We start from the raw sequence: 7,681 nt of genomic DNA, 5'->3' as shown, positions 1-7,681 counted from the left end.
GAGGATAACCGATGGTCGCTTAGGGCAACAATCTGGATTCCAAGGGAAGGAAAGCGTAGCAGGGGGCAGCAGAAAGTTAGGTTAGCAGATGAGGTTAAGACGTTCGCAGGAGTCAAGTGGATGCAGCTAGCACATGACCGCATTAATTGAAGGAATATGAAAGAAGCCTTCGCCCTGCAGTGGGTATAGTCCGGCGGATGATGATGATGACCTTCTGCACATATCAATGGAATCTGCCACGTGTTGGAAAAGGGGAGGCAAAGGCTGCTGGCTCGCCCATCAGTCGGCCCCGATGAAGGGACTGAGGGGGTCCTGAAACCTGAAACACTGGGGTAAAATAAATGTTGTGTTTGGTGTTAGTGTTTTTCAAACTTTTTTTTTAAGGACTGAGAGGATTTCTGCCAAAGATGTTCTCGTTCAAATTATTGTTGCCACTTGCACCAGTTACCTAAGTAAGCATAACATAGTAGCCTGTAAGGAGAAAAAGATAGCCCAACATTAAGAGAGCAGAAATAGACTTTATTACTCGCATCTACCCGTATCAGGTACCATTTCGGGGTAGGATATGAGTCATAAAATGTACAGCTTCAGTTGCATATCAATTACAGGTACAAGCAAACAGGAAGCAGGAAGCTCCATGTCTGGGTTCTAACAAAGCACTCTAAGCAGAGATCAGTGGGAGAGGACAGGCCTGCACTTGATAAGTGGTGTCCATGCTTAGTATCACAGTATAGTATTATTCCAAAGGTTTAAAAAGCAATTACGTGCTAACTATGAAATAAGTTTGATTATGTGATTAATAAGTTCTTCACAACTAGTTAAGAAAAATCATTTCATGAATGCTTTATTTGTGCCAATGCTAAATGATGTGGGCATAGTTCACTCAAAATCTTAGCTGGTATATTTATGTTTTTCCTTTCTAGTCAACAGAATTGTACTTAACAGATGTACTGTGGGGTCAGACATTAGCTCAACGAAAAACGTTCCATTTTGACACGACAAAGAAGGCGCGGACCGGACAAAGCTACAACCTATAAACTGAATGCAATTTTACAGCGAAAAAAAACGTCCCATCACTGAGCAACACAGCGCATGTACACACCTTAACAAAATTTTGAGGTAACAGCGCGGAACGTGGACTAGAGCCCAAGATCCGAAGACGACACAACAGCGCTCGTTGTGTCGTCTTCTGATCTTGTGCTCCCGTCCACGTTCCGCGCTGTTTCCTCAAGATGCATAACCAACATGCCCAAGCTGCTATTCTAGTTAACAAAATTGTTAGCACTCATTAACAGTAATCTAAAACACGCAAAAAAGTACAGCAACAGCTCATGAAACGTGGGGCATAGTCAAATGTGTTAGCAAGACTTTTTTTCTTTTTCCATTAGATAAACAGATGGCGTTCTAACGCACATGTCACTACTGCATTTTGCAATTTCATGTGCTTTCAAGATTTCTCTCGCCAATTGGTCTTTACCGCTTCCCATGATCTTAGTACGGTTCAGATGTGAAAAAGCAGTCTTCGCAGCTATCTGCAGCGCTTTGGCAAGTGCTGATCAGTTCGTAGACGAATGAAGAGGCATGTTCAGCCAGCCTCACGTTTACGCATCTACCCAGTGTACACACTCTACCACAGTGAAGAGGAAACAATCGCAGTGGCGCATGACATACAGATTCTTGTGTTTTATGCCACTGATCTCTTTTTCCTCTCATGGGGTACTAGAGCGCATAGCTTTGCAAGCTTGAGGGGTGCCGAGAAGACAATAAGCACCCTAAATTTCGCTGCCGCTCTCTTCAAATTGTGCGAGAGCTTGTGTACATAGAGCATAACCTAAAATTCGCTTTTCTTTCTGCTGGTGCATTCCCCTGTGGCAATTGGACGACATGTTCTTTTTATTTTTGTTGCCTTTTCCTGAGAGTCTCTGCAACTGCCCCAAGAACATTGTCAAGGAAGCTTGCTTCCTTAAGTGTGTGAACATGTGTCTTAAAGTTAACGCCTCTTTCACTTGAAAACTTCCGATTTTCACTGCACTCGACGTGCATTGAGCTTTTTAAAAAGAATTGAACTCCCCGGAGCTACACGGTCGTTTTGAATTAACATTGAGAAGTTCCCTTCGGGTACGCTAGGTGACTCCGAGGGTGGCGACACCCGCTCTCGAATATGCTTGAAAACTCAAGAGCGATTGAGGATGCAGCTTCGAGTCAAGCAAGCTCGGGCTTGATTGCACTTGAAAGTTGCTTGCGAGAACCTCGATCTGCCCTGAGTTGGATGCAGATCGAGTTCAGTAGGGATCAAAAGTGTTCGTGTGACAGAGCTATAATATCCACTTAGTGCGGACATAACTTGAGGAGCGATGACCTAAGGCATGTGGCTCCTATGGCTCGCTTAATGAGCTTCGAATGCGAAGAGTCGTAAGGCTGCAGTGCTTTGTTGAACCGAGGCTCGTAAGCCCAGCAAGGGTGAACGACAGGATTAAACTACAGGTGAATATCTAAGTACTGAACTGAATCATGAGCAAGGTAAATTACCTTATTATTCCTTTGAATCTAGTTAGGATCGAGTCTGCAACTACAACAAGGTCGTCTCTAGAAGATTACGTATATCAAGGAGATCTTAGACATATCTAAAATTACGTACAATACCCTCCTCCCTCAAATGGGACTGAAGAGCGAGAAAAAGTTCACACAGCACAGGGGCAACAGTTGAGCCAATGCAAATTACTTGTTTCTGAACACAGAACTATGTTCTCTGTAGTATCGTGGTATCCAGGCGCATTCCCACGAGTTCTAGAAAGGAATCAATATTCACTGTAAGAATTCTGAAAAGACGCCGGTCGCGCTTCTTCAGTACAGTCCCTCACAGTAATGAACTGTTCAACGTATGGGAAAGTTCGTCAATGTGACAGTGAAACATGCGCACAGACAAAACAAAATATTAAATTCAAGGTAGCCCACAGAAGTTTTCATGTTCCGGTTTCTACAGCAAAGATCAAGCAACTTGGTTTCAACTACAAGCGTTACCTGGCAGGTATCATCCTAATGCATGTCGAATCTGCCCTTTAGCAACGCTGGGAGCGGCCAATCCAGCCGAGCCATAGCGCTATCTTTTGCTCAGTAAAGGCGGCCCCCTAAGGGCTGCTTCGTGCCATGTAAAGGAGTGGAGTTTGCCCCCTCGACATCTTTTCTGAGTAAAAGTTTTTTCCACCACCACCACCATACGGCAGCATGGCCAGTCGAGCTCGCGTGCAGACCAATGGCTGTCTAGAAGCGATCAGCGCGCACGCGCTACGCAAACCAGCCCCCCCATGCGCTCCGCCACCTCCGCCGCGCGCGCATCAAAGACAGTGCGACGGACGCATCCGATGTATTTAAACTCTCTGTTGTAATTTTAATCCAAAAAGCTATTTTAATAATAATGAATTGAAGTTTACCTACTGCATTGTGTGTTTGAACAAAACGTAAGGCTTCCTTGACTTGCTTTTTGTTGTTTCATTTTGTGGTGACGTAACCGGCACTTACGTTGCTGCAGTTTTCGAGGAACGGCAATACGCGGTGCTCCCATCCGCAGTTTGAGTAAACGAAATTACTGCGGCCGTGGCTCAGCAGCGGCAGGCCGATGACTGCAGTGGTTTCTTCAATCGCGTGAGCCAGCCGGCGCAGTTGACGGTGCAAGTTGCAGCGAGCACGTCGAGCTCATGGCAACCATCGCCAACATATCGGCCTTCCGCTGGAACTTGGCCGTCTAGTCATGGCCGCAGCTAATAATTGGTCCACTCAAACCATGATTGCGAGCACCACAATTGCGGCGCTGGAATGCGCAAGTCATGTGATAAAGTTTCATTTCGCGGGCTTTCTTTGAAGATGGGAAAAAAGATAAATGTGAGGCTTTCTTTACGGCAAATAAATGGAATAGGGTTCCCGAAGGTGTTCTCCACCTCCGCAAATGACATGTATTGGCTAAAGTAAATATCTAGTAATTTAGAAAAGTTACCTTAATTACTAGTTAATTACCGCAAAACAAAAAATTTCCCGAGGAGCACCAGACGGCTGGAAGCTGTATGCAAAAGGTTACCTCCTCGCCTACCTCAAATGTTTTTTTTTTTAACCCTTGCCTAAATTTAGCCTGGGGACCCTGTATATGTAGAGAAAGTTCACGCATCGGTACATATTCCTTCCTTCATCCGTGATTACAAGCTTATTGTACCTCTTTTGGAATATAATGCATATGCAAGTCGCCATCTTAAAAGGGATCCGTAAAGGGTACTCGCTAATTCTTGAGCTTTTGCAGGCGTTTTTGATACCGATGATTTCTAAATTAGGAGTTGAAACTCTCTACCGTGCACTGCTCGTCAGGCGCTGCCTTATTTTTCTTGCATTTCCGTCGGTGAAATAACGCCCGGGGATTCTTCAGGCGAAATCTGATGTCTTTTGTAAGATTTCTTAGGTTCTTTAGATACAATTCGAACGGCCTCGACACCTTTGATGCCAAACATGAATCCTCAGCCTCCGTTTTGGCCACTCCTTGTAAAATGATCGGCAAAGCTTGAACTACACGTTTTCGAGACTTCGATTGAAACTGTCGGTTTAACGTCGTCTGCGCTATGTGGTGTCATCATCATCATCATCATAATCATCAGCCTGATTATACCCACTGCAGGGCGAAGGCCTCTCCCATATTTCTCCACTTAACCCGGTTCTGTGCTAGCTGCATCCACTTGACCCCTGCGAAGTTCTTAATCTCATCCGCCCACCTAACTTTCTGCCGCCCCCTGCTACGCTTTCCTTCCCTTAGAATCCTGTTTGTTACCCTCAGCGACCATCGGTTATCCTCTCTTCGCACTACATGTCCTGCCGATGTCCATTTCTTCGTCTTAATTTCCTCTAGAATGTGGGTAACTTGAGTTATTTCTCTGACCCACTCTGCACACTTTCTATATCTTAATGTTACCCCTACCATTTTTCGTTCCATAGCCCTCTGGGTTGTCCTCAACTTAAGTAGAACTCTCTTAGTTAGCATCCACGTTTCAGCCCCATAGCTGAGTACAGGCAAGATGCAACTGTTGTATGCTTTCCTCTTGAGCGATACCGGTAAGCTGCTATCATAATCTGCGAGTGCTTGCCAAATGCGCTCCATCCCAATCTTATGTGGTGTACTTGAGAACAATTCTGCCGCGTCCAGCGGTTTGTCTTCTACACTTATTGTGCCTATCTTTCTCCTTTCAATAGTCTCTGATGAAACAACTGGAGGAGTCGGTTTTAGCGTTTCAACTACTAATCTCATTTCACCATGAGGCAACACATTCCCCAATCTCTCCTACTCGTCGACCTACTCCGTTGTTTTCAAGTCGTCGGCCTGTAGTTCGTGAGCTGGGGAAAACGCTCTTCTAGATGCGCTCATTTTGATACCTTTGGATGGCTTCAGAACGAATGGAGGTTTTTCAACATCCGATATCGTCGCGCTTTTTGTATATGAAGTCCTGCTTATGTTACCTTACCATCTTGTAAGGTAACACTACTCTAAGTGGCATCCGAGGCTTGCTCACCGTCTTGAAAGGACAAACTTCCACTCCTCCTCTCAAATTCTTCTTGAAGATCAGGGGGAGTAAAAACTTCACTAAGTTCTTTGTCCTCAGCAGGAAATATTGGAGACTGGCCTACAAAAATCTCGCGCCAGCGTATGCTTGTCTTCGTCTGGTGCTAAATAGATCACTTCGTTTTGAGAGGCTTATATCCCATTGATAAAAGACATAGCAAGCTCGTCTGTTTAAGTAACAGGAATCTGGAGATAAAATTCGTGAAGAGTAAAATCATCCACTCAATCTTCCTTCACGGGTTCAAGGCACAGAAGAGGTTTTAGTTCGAGGCCTGACTCCGCGGCTTCGAGCGCAGGTAACATCTCAGCGATTTTATTTTACGCGGAAGCGCGAAGAGCTATCACATTGCCATGATGGGTGTCATATGATGCGAAAGGCAGTGGGCCTTGAACGACCCAGCCGAGTGCTAATGCCATCGTTTTTCCTATAGGTTTCACTCTGCCTGAATGCCGGTCACTATCTACCAATAATGATCACATGCAATAAGGATAGAGACGGACGCTTCCTCAAAGCCTGCAGCTGAAATAACCTGGAATTGGAATTGGCGTTTATTTCCTTCTAAAAGAAAGGGCAAAAGAAAGGCAAAAGCGGCATGCCTGACTGGGCGCTGGCTCCCTAATGCAGGCTCTGCTTCTAAACCCATTTGTTCTATCTCTAGGAGGATATCTTTAAGCACAAAAGGATTATGTTAGCTCCAAATTGTTTCCACTTCGAGCGCCTCTACTACTGTCGACTCTTAACACGCTCGTCAACAAGAAGTACACGAACCCTTCTCAGACTATTTTTCTCCCGTTTTCCGCCATACACACCCACTGTTAAGGACACTCTTCAATACGCTCGCAACCCAATCGGTGTGATACGGCAGCAGTGATCAAAATCGCTTGACTTCCTGCATCTAGTAGTGACCGGATGTAGTAACTCCTGAAGTTGTAATCGTCAAAGTCTGTAGAAGCCCTGTACATCCGGATTATTTGCCTACCAGGCTGACAGGTACTGGTGTAACATTCTCAGCATCGAGAGGCGGTTTCTCAGCGCTGTGCATGGACGGCTCGTGCCATCCCGTACATTTAGGACGTATGCTATGACTTCTGCATTTCCGGGCAATGTGGCCTTGATTTAGTCAGGAAACACCGATCGTAATGCATCAACAACTCTGTTTTTTTGCTCGGTGGACATCTGCGTAAAGTCGCAGCTGTCCAAGAAACACTTCGCCGATGGACAAAAAGCATCTTTTCAGCTAACAATCGTCGGTACGGCTGATGCTGTTGGTTCACTGCGCTGGAGGGCTGATTTCCGGCCGTTTGATATTTTCACAGTGTTTTGGCGACTCCGCGCTGTGCGTTACGCTAGCGGCTGCATGCATTCCAGTTGACGTTCAAAGAAAGTCAGCAGAAGTCGAAGGCTTTGCACCGCCTCTTCCAAACCCTAAGTAGAATCGTCTTGCGGCGGAGATGACAGCTGGGGTGTTGATGGCTCGTGCAGTTCATAAAAACGAGGTACCATGTCAAAATGAAGCGCTCTCATTAAAACTTCCTGCAGCATGGACCAATATGTTGCAGTAATTATCCCGAGGGCATTCAAATTGTGCATATGTCCCTGCACTTTGTGACATAACTTGCGCAGCGGACAAACGACAGCCGATGAAAATATCGGCTTCAGATCCAGAAGACTTTGCAGGAGTTCTTGAACTGTGGTCCGCTCATCACCGAAACGCCTCTGAAGCAATTAGATAGCGTCCTCGTAGCGGTCCGAAGTCGGGTGAAGGCGTGCTTTTGCTGACGCTGCTGTCATAGTCACAAACGTATTCAAGTAGTTACACTTGTTCTCCAGCGCTGGATTAGGGTGAGGTCTGAGGAGACTGCATCCCATGGCCTCGTCCCCGAAAGTATAAGAAGGAAGCTAATTTATTCAAACCTGCTTCATATATGGAACCATATATAACAGAGCTTCGAGCAATAGGTTACAAGAGAGGAAAGCAGAATGAATAAACAGAACCCCGCCTAACCTGACTTCATTTAGCTTTTGGAAATACCTTGTCAAGCTGCAAAAATAGGAATTCCCCACCACTCTCGGAGGTCACTTTTTTG

Source organism: Amblyomma maculatum, chromosome 7 (genome assembly GCF_055883805.1).
Source record: "Amblyomma maculatum isolate TAMU_Amacu chromosome 7, ASM5588380v1, whole genome shotgun sequence".
In the NCBI taxonomy this organism is placed as follows: Eukaryota; Metazoa; Arthropoda; class Arachnida; order Ixodida; family Ixodidae; genus Amblyomma; species Amblyomma maculatum.
This window is presented reverse-complemented; position numbering follows the sequence as displayed.